This window comes from Nannospalax galili, unplaced genomic scaffold (genome assembly GCF_000622305.1).
Source record: "Nannospalax galili isolate Female #2095 unplaced genomic scaffold, S.galili_v1.0 scaffold85, whole genome shotgun sequence".
Classification (NCBI taxonomy): domain Eukaryota; kingdom Metazoa; phylum Chordata; class Mammalia; order Rodentia; family Spalacidae; genus Nannospalax; species Nannospalax galili.
Genome location: NW_008358866.1, coordinates 6,549,572 through 6,562,494, shown reverse-complemented (window position 1 = coordinate 6,562,494; position 12,923 = coordinate 6,549,572). Strand labels below are relative to the sequence as shown.

General features: G+C 41.4%; 1 protein-coding gene across 3 annotated transcripts in view; it reads right to left on the bottom strand.

Annotated features, from left to right (window-relative positions):
* Nucleotides 1–10,357, bottom strand: part of Steap2 (STEAP2 metalloreductase) — a 29,233-nt gene extending 18,876 nt beyond the window's left edge. Inside the window, exon 1 of one of the 3 annotated variants that reach the window (XM_008822512.3) lies at nt 10,092–10,357. The gene's annotated coding sequence lies outside the window, so the exon portion shown is untranslated. The other 2 variants (XM_029558362.1, XM_029558361.1) reach the window with 2 other exon arrangements.
* Nucleotides 10,358–12,923: the final 2,566 nt, after the last annotated feature.

Sequence of the window (12,923 nt, the reverse complement as noted above, 5' to 3'; positions counted from 1 at the left end):
TAAAAAAAAAAAAAAAAAAAAGGAAGGAAGTCTTCTAACCTGTTCTCATTCTGGGGCTGCAGAGCAAATCTTTTAAGAGGAACTTAAAAACCCGTAGCATCTCCAGGGGCTGGAGAGAGGACTCAGAGGTTAAAAGTGATGACTGCTCTTGCAGAGGACCCAGGTTCAATTCCCAGCAACTACATGGTGGCTAACAACATCTGTAGCTCCAGTTCCAGGGGATCCCATGTCCTCTTCTGACCTCCGTGGCCATTGCACGACATAGGCGCACTTACTCACAGGTAGAACAATACACTCATACACATATAATAAAAATAATAAATAAAATGTTTTTTTAAAAACGCTTTAGCATTTCCAAATGGCATCTGTATACTTTCTAAAAACAATATTACCATTAAATAGCTAAAATACCAATCTCAGCTTAGGATAGCTTTTTTGGGTAGTGAATTAAAAGTATGCAATACCATGCCCAGCAGCTTGGGATAGTTTTATAAAAGCCCAAAGCTATAAAGAATTCTGAGGACTACAAAACAGGTAAAATGTGGTTAAAATAATTCCTAGTTTTAGATCAAAACAAATGATCTAAATTTATTAATACAATAAAACCAAGCATAATTGTTTTCTATGTAACTTTTGAACAACCCCAAGTGGAAACCCACTTGTCTTCTGGGGACTCTGCAGGTGCCTTGAAGGCATATTTTGCTTTTAGAGGGGAGGGAAAAGAAAGGAATTCCAAGAATGTGTTTGGATCCTGTTGGACTCCCCCAGATCCAGACCTGAGAGCAGCCCATCTCCCACAGACAATGAGTAATACCTGATTCTGACACAGTGAGCAAAAATCTCATCTGCTTCTAATGTGTTCACCTAGTATTTTGGCTCATTTCACTAATGGTTGTGCTGAAGTGAATACATAAATAATCAATGAAAAATTAGGTTATGAAAAAATAACTGTTGGGGCTGGAAAGACAGCTCAGTGGTTAAGAGCACTGGCTGCTCTTGCAGAGGACCCAGGTTCAGTTCCCAGTACCCACATGGTGGCTAACAATCATCTATAACTCCAGTTCCAGGGGATCTGACACCATCTTCTAACCTCCGTGAACACTGCGTGACATGGGTGCACTTACATACATTCAGGCATCATACTCATACACATAAAATGATAAATAAATATTTAAAAATTGAAGGTCAACATATGAATGTTTATCTAGTTAAGAAAAAGAACACTGCAAACTTTACAGCATGTATTTTGTTTGACAAGGAATGATGCAACTATAATCTCAAGGCAGATCTGCCCGGCTGTGGCCCAGCATGAAGTTATCCAGGCCACTGTGTACTTTGTATATAAAGTGATAAAAGGCAAGAGAAAACATGGTGCTTACACTCAAGAAATTTACATTTCCTTAGGGAGAGGCAGGATGTACTCGTGCTAAAAAGTATAATAATAATAAAAAAAAAATACACCCACCAGCTTATAAGAAACTAGATTTCATAGTCAGAACATACCCGAGAAGACCAGAGAAGAAAGAGGATACCAGAGGGAGCTTATCCCCTTACTTCAAGGCACTCTCTGTATGTCTACGTATGTGTGTGTGTGTGTGTGTGTGTGTGTGTGTGTGTGTGAAATTGTATTTACAAACTATTCCCTAATTTACACATAATTTCCACATCAATTTGACAATAGTGCACTGAGTGCATTCTAGCTTAAAACTAGAAACCTCTCAAAGTAAATTTGGCTTTCTGTAACCTCCCCTGAAAAATCCCAGGGCACTGGTACCTGAATACTAATTAAAAATAGAGAGAGAAAGTATGGTGTTTTTTATAAAATTATTCCACTTGAAGAACTGCATCTCCTTCCTACTATTGTGTATCAAATGGCATGTTTCATAAAAGGATAGTGAGAACAGTTGTGCGCATTGGCAATCCTGTATTGCCCCTTTCACTAGTTTATTGGTCTGTAAAAGCTACCACCCTGGAGGGAGGGCTGTGATTTTCATAGATGGTAGGAAGCGCCATGTGGAAATGGCTCTGGAGCTGCTTGGGAAAACTCCTCTCCCCAGAGGGCAGGCACCCTGGAGTCAGCCCCTGCAGTTGTCTGCTTTGTCATTCTCAGATGGCAGGAGTACATTCCAGAAATGGAATGTCAGCTATTTCAACCCAACTTTCTGTAACTTTGATGACTTTTACAGGTTTGACTTACACTAGGACTGTCTAAATTCTCTCACCATTTAAATAAACAATAAAACCCAACTGTTCATCTATGGAAATAATAGGTTTCTATGAGGGTAAAAAGTACACTTGTGTTTCATTTGGGGGTTTTGAACATTCTCAATCCCTTCAGAAAACCCCAAAGGCTACAGTTCTGCCCGAAGTAGGACTGTGATTTCCTCATGCAGTGGTTATCCCTGGGGTATGTCTGTCTGTCCCTCAACCAGTAATATCAGCATCTGGGAACCTGTTAAGTGTGGACTCCAATCAGAAACCCTGGGAGTACAGCCTAGCAGACTTCTATGTGATGAATCCACATGAAAGCTTAGAACAACTACCCTGATAGTGCAACCACTATTTGTTGTTGAACTGCATATGAAAACCACTGAAATCAGGTTCTTTCCTTCAGTTGAAACTGGGCAATCTTGTATTCATATTTTATGGAATGAACAAAAGACTTTTCAGGAAATATAACATCATTAAAGTGGACTAATTTCAAGCTTTACAGAATCTTGGCATACCCAGAGTTATACTGAAACAAATAAGGAGTGATTCCCAAGGTATTTCTTAGGTTCAATATGTATTTGATATATACTTGTATGTGGATATGATCTCATGACATTTCTAGACCCCAGTCCAAAACAAAATTTAATGTTCCCTGTATTGCAATTACTAGGACAAAAGCTAGGCATGGTGGTGAGCAATTGTAAACCCAGCATTTGAGAGGTAGGGGCAGGAGGATCAAGAATTCAAGGCCATCCTCAGCTGGATAGTGAGTTCAAGGCCAGCCTAAACCACTTAAGACCCTGTCTTTAGAAGAGAAAGGTAAAGGGCCAAAAACAAGGACAGCAAAGCAGTCCAGTTCATTTAAGGAAGATTTTTCAAAAGAAAAACTTTCTTATTAAATCTAAGTTATTGCAGATATTTAAAATAATTTCCCCCTGGGGCCAGAGAGGTGGCTCAGTGGTTAAGAGTACTGGTTGTTCTAGCAAAGGACCCAGGGTCAGTTCAAAGCATTCCCATGGCTGCTCACAACCATCTGTAACTCCAATTCCAAGGGATACAGCACCCTATTCTGACCTCCATATGCACTGTACACACATGGCACACAAATACATGCGGGAAAGACATTCATTCACACAAATAAAATAAAAACATGTATATCAAAATGATTTTCAAAAGCTTCACATTTCTTCCCAGAGACATCAGATAATGAAATTTTAGCTCTCTCTTTCTTTCTGTCTCTGTCTCAGTCTCTCTGGAGGTCAGAGGTCAACACTGGGTTTCTTCCTCAATCAATTCCCACCTTTTCTGGGTGTGTGCGTCAGGGTTTGAGACAGAGTATCCCTGTAGCCCCAACTGGCTTGGAACTCACTGTGTAGACCAGGCTGGCTTTGGTCTCACAGAGTGCAGGAATAAAGGTACATGGTGCCACACCCAGTCCCAACTTATTTTTTGAGACAGGGTCTCACATTGAACCTGGAGCTCCCAGATTGGGCTAGATTGGCTGTCCAGAGAGTCCCAATATGTCTCCAATTCCAGTGCCAGAGGTGTTCTACATGGGTGCTGGGGATGGAACCCCTGTCCTCAAACTTGTATAGCAAACATGTTACCACCTTAGCCATCTCAAGCCCTTAAATCCTTTCCAATAAGTTAAAACATCTCCCCAATGCTTTTTCAATCATTTTTCTTTTATGAATGAGGCTAAAAAGACTAATGTCTACATTTCTCCAATTCCCAAGTGTAACCTGTCATTTCATGCAGAACCATGTGCCCTACGCATACTTGGGCTTTTATACAAAGCGTGCCTGCACTGAAGATGGGCACAGCACATTTTAACACGACTGAAGCAGCTTTCCTATCTTATAACCTTGTTGTGGACAGGAATTTGAAATAAGGATACCTACAGTTATTGGCTAGCAAATACAGGATTCTTTGTGCCATGCTTACTTGTAATTAAATACTTCAGCATTCCCTGATTTCCATGCTTAACATATAATAAGCTATACATGTCTGTGCTTACAAATGGTACCAATGCCCACTGAATACTATGAGCTCAAGGTATTCTTTGTAGATGACATCAGTTTAACAATCAGTCTACTACCAAAGACCCATTCATCAGTCCCCATTTTTTCACCTACCCAACACTTTACTGAGCCCTCTTTACCAATCATTTGACTAGGGACTGACTTTCCAAAGACACAATGGCTTCCTCAATGTCCAGTAAACATGATGAAATCATGAATGTTGAGGTATACATGGAACTTTAAAAAACAACTTTATCGAGGTATGATTATAAAATTTGTGTATTTAAAGTATACAAATTAATGTTTTCAATATATGTACCAAGTTATGCAACAATTTTCATCAAGAGTTAACTCATATCACTCAAATTTTAAGAAAATTGGCTAGTTGAAAATTCTTTTAAAAAATTCCTGTGTCCCTCAATGATCTGAAAACCCCAAAGAGCAGTGAACATGACCTGTTTTTTTCTGTCTCAGCTTGATTCTGCAATAACAATGGAGGGACTCACCAGTGGTAGAAAGCAGAACCTATCTCAGAACTGCCTCTTCCCACAAGAATCTGAAATACAGGCTTTTCAACTCTAGTGCCATGGAGTGACCTGGGGAGATTTTAAACAAAGTACCCCTGGCCACTTGTTTCTCTATCCTGATGCTAATTTAATTGGCTGAGGGTTTGGCCTGGGCTTCAGAAATTTTACAAAAGATTACCAGGTATGATGAATAGGTATCCAAGATTAAAAACGACACCACTAAAAGATCAGGATTTGCCTGACACTTATTTTGCTATTGGAGACAGCAGATTTGGCTGATTTTCTTTTATTTCCATTTTGACATTGTTGTTTCCAACAGTAAAAAATAATACTTACCAGAGCATAATAGTTGTCCTCGAATAGTGAAAGTGAAGAATAAGCATGCAGTCCATCCCCCTCCCTTACTTAGAAACAGTATCGGAAAATCCACTTACTAATTTGCAATTTCCTCTCTTCACTTTCTGAGAAGGCAATGCCATTCCTTAAAATGTATCATCTCACCACACAGGACATTTTGTTCCTGTGGTTGCAAAACATTCAAGATTCAGATTGATCTGAATCTCTTCACCCTCTCCTATAGGATGGGCTTCTCCTTTCCTCGGTTCTCCAGGCTCTACAGGCCCTGACCTGGGAGACTACAGTTTTCCTTTGGATAGCTTCACAACTCTAATGAAAATGTGAGCACCAGGCCTGGTGATTCCTGTTAAAATATATATTCAGAGACTAAGTCTGAGGTGACTCTGATTTCTATATTTCTTATAAGTTCCTAGGTGATACCCATGGTGCTGACTCAAGAGCCACTTTAAAAATATTCTACAAATTCTCTGTATTTTTATTTAATGTTATTTGAAGGCTTGTAGATGATATAATTGATGAAATTATGCCATTTATAGATAGTTTGTTTTATTTTATTTTATTTTATGTGTATGAGTATTGAACTATCTCAGGGTCCTAACATAAGTTCCCCTCATCTTCAAGACGATTAGGAGGGGCTGACCTCTGCCTGATTCCTGTAAATTCCCCAGAAAAGGAGTGTGCCTATGAGTTCCGAGAAATGGCCTAACCGCCAAACCATGGAATGTTCTAATCTAGGGCTAACTGCTTATCTCACTTCTGTACACTTGATTTGATTGCTCACACAGTTACAGGCTGTTGATTGGTGAATTCAAATTCTGCTGTGTTGTACAGGTTCTGCTATGAACCTGATCGGCTCATAGACTTTCTGTTTGAACAATGTTTTTTGTAATTCTATAAAACCCTGGCTGGCTATTGTTCTGGGCTCCTATTCCCAAGATAGACAGCCCGGCTGGTCGTAATAAAGTATTGCCTTGCTACTTTCTACCAAAATGGTGTTGGTGACTCTGTTCGATCACAGACCCGTAACAAGTGTATCGCCTGCATGTATGTGAGTGCACCCATGTCGTGCAATTCTGTGGAGGTCAGAAGAGGGCTTCAGATTCCCTTGGAACTGGAGTTAAGGATGGTTCGTAGCTGCCATGTGGTGCTGGAAAATTGAACTCGGGTCCTCTGCAAGAGCAGTCAGTACTCTTAGCCGCTAAGTTATCTCTACAGCCCCAGAAAGTTTAGTTTTTGTGATACTGAAGTAAAAGGACAGGTGTAGGCTTCTGAAACCATCTTGATTCTCAGTCTGCCTCTGTTCCCTTTGTTAAATGGAAAGTGATTGTACTTGCCTCCTGTCTATTCCAACCCTAAAATTCCCTGGTTTCTAAGTCTTGAAGTTACATAATAATGTTCCATTACTACCTTGTATTTAACACAGCTATAGGAGTTCCATCCAAAAGTGTTTTAAGTGGCATAAGGGCTCCTTGAAATTTCAAGGTGATACGGGCATTTGACTTGCTGTATGCATTTAACTAGAGCACTGCAAGATAATTCAGTTATACTCAACTACAGTCTGGGATTCCTTAATAGTTCTCTAGCAGAATGGTAGCTGATGTGCTAAGTTAATTTTGAAAAAGAAAGCTTAATTTATTTTGCATGGAAACATCTAGGACATTAATTATTGAATGACAGTAACTCAGAAAGACCTACCCTTAGAGAGTCTCATAACAGTCACAAGCTGATGATTTGAACAGGTTATCAAGACAATGCAACCCTCCAGGGCCAAGAGGTGGGGTAGTGAAGTCTTCATAAACTCACATCTAAACTTCCTTAGCTTTTCCTGTATACATCCAGGTCCTTTAAGGCAACTGGCAACTCATAACACCCTCTCCCTAACCTTTCTGCTCTCAGCTACTGACTTCTAGATTATCCCTTTTCCCTGGAGACCTCGGGCCCCAGCACATCAACAGTTGTTCTCTATACCCTCACAGCTGTCATCTCTCTTAGGGTTTCACCATTCCTGGGAGTTTATAATCTTTTACTTCAGCATCTCTTGTTTTTTTGACTTACTCACCAAAGGCAATGAATCTCTGCTTCCACCTGTCACTCACTTCCTGATAGTCCCAAGCACTATCTTGTAGCTTTTCAATACCCTTAATTTAAATATTCACACTGATAATTCTAGATAGCAAAATAAATTTCATCTTATGGCCCTCACATTTCATTTCATTTTTCATACAGTAACACCTGGTTTTTCTTTGAATCTAGCCTAGACTTTGTGGTATATATTTAGAGTCTTCCTTGAGGGGCTGCAGGGTAGACTCAGCAGTTAAGAGCACTGGCTGCTCTTACAGAGGACCCAGGTTCGATTCACACCACCCACATGGGGGCTAACAACCATCTGTAATTTCAGCTCCAGGGAAAATCCAATGCCCTCTTCCAACCTCCATGGGCATTGCATGACAAGGATGCACTTACACTTACATGTAAGCATAACACATATACACATAAAATAAAAATAATTTTTTTAAAAGAGTCTCCCTTGACTGTACCCTCTTACTGGCCATGATAACCACTTGGCAAAAAAATTCTTATGAAGAATCCAGCTACCCATTTTCTCTGCATCTGTACCAAGTTGGTGAAGAAAGCTAAAGAAAAATCAGTTTCCTCTTAAATTCATGATCACCACCTTTACCATCAAAGGTTAGGTCTATCCACTTTGTCCTGGAGACCATCCTTTTCACCTCCTTAATGGCAATGGTTATGGCCTTTCTCGTGACATCTCAAACTTAACAGACTTGAAAGTGAACTCTTTTCCTGCCCAGACCTCCTTCTGTATACTCCAAATTTCCTCATCTCAGTGAACGCACCCTCATCTACCAGTTGCTCAAGTGTGAAATCTAGGAGTCATTCTTTAGTCCTCAGTTTCCTTCACACTTGTTATAAAATCCAGTGCCAACTCCTGCTCTTCAAAATACTTCTTAATCCTTTTCCACTGACTCTTGAACACCAGCCTAGCCCAAGTGTCTATCCTTTCTCCCTGTAAACTTTTTTTTTTTTTTTTTAGCTGAGGTCTTCTATGTTGCCCAGGCTGGTCTCAAACTCCTGGGCAGATTCTTCAGGCATTTGTCACCATGCTTGGCTTGCAAACATTTTCTAAATGGTCAGTCTATCTTCATCTTTGCCCTTTACCAAACCATTCTCCACATAACAGCAAAGGTCATCTTAAAACATAAATCATCATAAAATGTCTTTTTCTTCCTGAAAATCAGTGGCTTCCTCATACTTAGAATTACAGCCACCTTCCTGACCAAGACATAAGAGAATCCAAATAAGCTAATCTCTGTTCACCTCTCCAGTCACGTCCTGTGTGACCCTTAATTCCTACTGCTCTAGAATCCTTTTCTAGAATGTGAATGCGTCTTTTCTCTTTATTAGAATGATTCACTCCAGCCCCCCACCCCCTTCCTTTCAGTCCCTGTTAAATTGCTGGGTATTTTTACTGAATTGTGTATTTTGCCTTTTAACTGTTTACTATCTCCCTACCAAAGTCATTAAGCTCCTGAATGGCAAAAGCCATGTCTGTCCTGTCCACCTCACCTCCACATTGTCTGGCACATAGTAACTAAGTATGTAATAAATATTTTTGTCATTAAATGCTTTTAAGTGTCAGGGCCAACACAAATGTAATGAGTCTCTAGGTCAGACCTTTCTTTTTGCTGATGGAGATATGTGGGCCCAAGAAGATTAGGTCAACGTCATGGCTGTGTGGATGCACTTCAGAGTCATGGTTACAGGCTGAGCAGGGCCTGACTATACCTCCTGATATTCTGATATTCTCACACCATAGGCCTAACCTTTTCCAGATTTAGTGCATCTTTATTCTCACCTCTCTGTAATAGTTATAAACCATTTAAAAATTCTGTCTTGTCTGTGCTATGTTTTTCTGTATTAAAATATAATTATGCTCATTTAGAAGTTCATTTCCATAGTATAGCACAATAAGTGATTTGGATGAAGCCTCTCATTTCCACCTTCCACAATTAGCTTAAGGTATCACTACTGATACCATCTCCTTTCCCAGCACCCAACTGATGGACTAGCTAACCTGCAGAAACTGCAGCCAGTGCCGTGGAAGACTGGCAACTATTCTTATATTGCTAAATACCTAGGATGCATATTTTTCTTTTTCAAATAGGCTGTCTTGGAGAGAACGAGAGCGAGAGAGGGTGAGAAAGAGAAAAGAATCAACAAAATGAATAAGTAATAAAGGGAAATAAAGAGGATGGGAAGACTAGACTGGAGACTGAGGAAGGTTGCAAGCAGTGGCGCTGTTAACGGGACTAGAATCTAATCAAGTCTTGAGGGTGAGGTGGGGGTTGGAGTTTAAATTCTATCTCGCCTACAGTGTTGAGCGATAATTAACCCTGCCCTGGAATAAGTTTTTCTATCTAAAAAACTATCTGCCCGAGGAGCAAAAATCTGACACTAATCCTTCTCCACAGGGTAGTGGAGATAATAAATGGAAATCTCTCGACCGAAAAAAAAATCTCTTTAACTCCCTCCCGGCGCTATTTTAAGGCCAAGATTTTTAGGGCATAATTTTCAACAAGTTTCGGCTGAACACCGGATAATTGAGGACACTCAAAGAACAGGCTATTTACTTCCAAACACAAAATGGCCTAAACACCACGATTACGTTACTGGGTAATAAGCAAAACCACTGCATGCAACATTTACCTGCTCGCAAAGCAGTGGTGCATGACTGCCAGTGAAATGCGCCGCATCAACTCAAAGTGACTGGCAGACTGTCCGGCAGGCCGAAGTAACCTTCTTGTCCTTTCCCTTTCGGGCACGTCCTACCTGGGACGAGGTCCTTTCTAGCCTCCGCTTGCTGGGCCTGACCTCAGGACTTCCCCTGAGATCCAGGAGGACCACGAGGAGGAGGCGGATTCGACTGACACGGTTCCGCACCCCTCCCACTTCCTACCTGGCCAGCTGCGAGCCGACGCGGAGTCCCGGGAGGAAGGATGCGGCGCGGCGCCCGCGGCACGTTGACCCTGAACTCCGCCTCCTCCAGCTGCTCTTCCCGGCCAGCTCACCTCCGCGTCCTCCTCTCCGGCTTCGCAGCCCGGCTCCGCAGCTTCCACTCGCCTAGGACCCGCTAGGCTCCGGGGCCTATGGGGCGCACCTCTGACCCGCAGATGCTGGGTGGCCGCGCTCCGCTCCCCGCCTCCCCCAGCCGGAGCGCGCCGTGGCGAAGGAGGAGCAGGAGGAGGCGCGCCGGCCGGCCTGGCGGTGACGCGCCGCTAGGGGATGCGCGTCTGCGGCCAGGGTCTTTGCCAGGGCCGGGGACTAGCGGGGCGGCAGCAGCCGGAGCACCCCGAGCGCGCGCGCGGGGACCTCCGGCCGCGATCGCCCCGACTGCGCGCAGCTGTTTCCCTCGCGTCCGGGCGCCCCGGTACCCTGCTGGAGATCCCTTTGGAAGCTGCCCTACTTGAATCCCTCCCGCCTGGACACCCCACTGCGGGAGAGGCTGGTCGCCTGCCTTCCGGACATGACTTTGACTAGTCCCCACCTCTCTACTCCCTATTCTGTTCCTGACAAACCTCTAAGAAACCGCGCTTTTTCCTCTGTACTTCCCCTTCATCTCTGGGCTGGATCTTGTCCTTAAAATAAAATGATCAGAAATGCCCTTTCATGAACCAGATTTTAAAACTCCCTAGGATAGGACGATCTTCACAGCCACGGACTACAGAGATTAGTGTGTGGACTCTGACCTTCACTCTAGCTGATACGTGAGCTCTGTGGGGGGCACAGGAAGGAGACCTGCGCTGCCCTGGATAGCTGCTTACCTCCGGATACCGCGTTGGCCTTGGAGTGTTCAGGGATCCCTGAGCTATAAGGGCACCTTGGTTTCTGGCATTCTGTACCTTTTTTTTTTTTTTTTTTCCCCCACTCCTTTTAGTTTACCAAGTAGATAGGTATAGGTATCTCTCTTTTGTGTTGAAGGTGTCGGTAGAGATCTTTATTTTTTTAATATAAGGTCGATTGATCAAAACTTTTCAAATTTGGACAGTTTTTTTTTTTCAGACGTTAGTAAATTTTCATTTTAGAAAATTAAAAATTATCTTTCCCAGTGGTTCATTAACTAGGCAAAGCAGGACAGCAGAAGAGGGTCTTGGATCGATCCCAGGGCACTACATTTTCTGCCTTTGTAATCAGTACACAGATTGATTTCTGTATGTGTCATTGGGGGATAGGTCCTTTGACTTGATATATAGCCCTTCCCCACCACCACATATAACTAAGGTTTAAAGTTTAGGCATAAACTAAGCTGTTAGTTATGTCAGGATGTCAGAGCAAGGACAGCTACTAAAATACTTTTTGTTTTGGTATCGAAAAAAAATTACATTTTATATTAGTGTTAATTATTTTACTTCAGTCACTCAAATAATGAAAACAGTGGGGTATTTCCAGCACTTCTGGAATACCAGTGAAGAAAATTGTAGCTTAGCAGTTAATGAAAATAGGTAGTTTTCTGTTGTTTTTAAAAGGCATTATATAAATTTAGTCCACCAAAGGTAATTATAATTTTTCCAAATATCATAAAACCATAAACTATTATATAAAACATATAGGTAAACCAGGCATTTGAAATACTGCAAACATTGTCTAAGCTAGGGCTATTAAAAATAAAGTAGTATGTGAAATCATTTATCATTGCAGAAGAATTATTGAGTCAACAATTTGCAGCTTCCAGGAAGAGTATCTTCTTTTCATACTTGAACTACTAAAATAAGCAAACACCCTTGGAGGGAAACCCATTATTGCCAAATGTGTTCCTAAGACTGCCAATGTTGATGCAGAGTCATGATTCCTTCTGGTCCATTTCATGAACCAGTGGTCATTTTTACCACTGTTTTTCAGTTGCAGTATAAAACTGATTTCGTAAGACTTTTCCAGGTCATGAGGTACTCTCTGAGAAATGTCTTCAGTTCCCCAAGGTCATTTATTCCACTGAAGCACAACAATAACTTGTTAAATGACTCTCCAGTGGCCTTGAGGTGTTAACATAATTTTTCCTTTGAAAATATTATACAATTGAATGACTTTGGAATGATAATACCCCAAAAAACTGAAATAGTCCACCTGGATGCCCCTCTGGCACCTCATTCACTAAGAACATTTTCGTTGAGTTCCTGCTATAGCTCTGGGTGGAACACTAGGAAGAATGCAGAAGACAGAATTACTAAGGACCTTCCCAGAATTTATTGTTTGGTGAGGAAGACAAATTAATAAATAAGTGTAAATAAAATGTACACAAATTTATCTACATGAGTGAAACAAGTGTAAAGCATGATAAAACAGTCGACTTGGCAAAAAATAGGGATCTTCACTTTGCGATTTCCTATGTGTATTAACGGATTAGATCTGTAATTGCCACAGTAAAGATATTAATTTAACTCTTTCTCAATAAATACCAAATCTGTTCTGAGCACAGACCCTTTTTGAACAATGCATATGAATGGAATGGTTTTGTGTGAAATTCTGCTTTTTTCTAAATTAAGTCAATAAACATGTCTGTTAATGCTACCTAATATTTATTTGTGGATATTTATTTGTATACTTTAAGATTTACATTTATATAAATATTAAATAAATTTTGTTTGAGCTGGTGCATGGTGGTGGTACATGTCTTTAATCCCAGCACTTGGGAGGCAGAGGCAGGCGATCTCTGTGAGTTGGAGGCCAGCTTCATCTACATAGCAAGTTCCAGGCCACCTGGGACTACAGGGAGACAGGGAGACCCTGTCTCAAA